This window comes from Penaeus monodon, chromosome 31 (genome assembly GCF_015228065.2).
Source record: "Penaeus monodon isolate SGIC_2016 chromosome 31, NSTDA_Pmon_1, whole genome shotgun sequence".
In the NCBI taxonomy this organism is placed as follows: Eukaryota; Metazoa; Arthropoda; class Malacostraca; order Decapoda; family Penaeidae; genus Penaeus; species Penaeus monodon.
The window spans coordinates 3,697,349-3,697,711 of record NC_051416.1 but is presented as its reverse complement, the minus strand read 5'-3'; positions in this window follow the sequence as shown (position 1 = coordinate 3,697,711).

Below are 363 nucleotides of genomic sequence, written 5' to 3'. Positions count from 1 at the left end.
AAATAGTGAGATAATGAAAATAAAGAAAAAAACGGAGAATAGTGAAGAGCGAGACCAAAAATCGGCAAGATCCCCACAGAAAGAAAACCACCAGCAACGGAATAATTCTCCATACATACGTTCTCCATAAAACAACCGAACGTCTAGTTGCGCACTCATATGCCTCGATTACCAAGAAACAATCCAGCATTTTCTTTTTTTTTTCAAAACCAAACTCAAGATAGATTTTACGCCAGCCTTCGAAGAGACTAAATAATTCCAGCTGTTCATTTTCTCTGTCCGACGCGGCGCTCGGATGACGGCCAGGAATAAACCGGGGGATTCGCTCTCTACCTTTTGATCCACACGAAGCTGGCAATACGT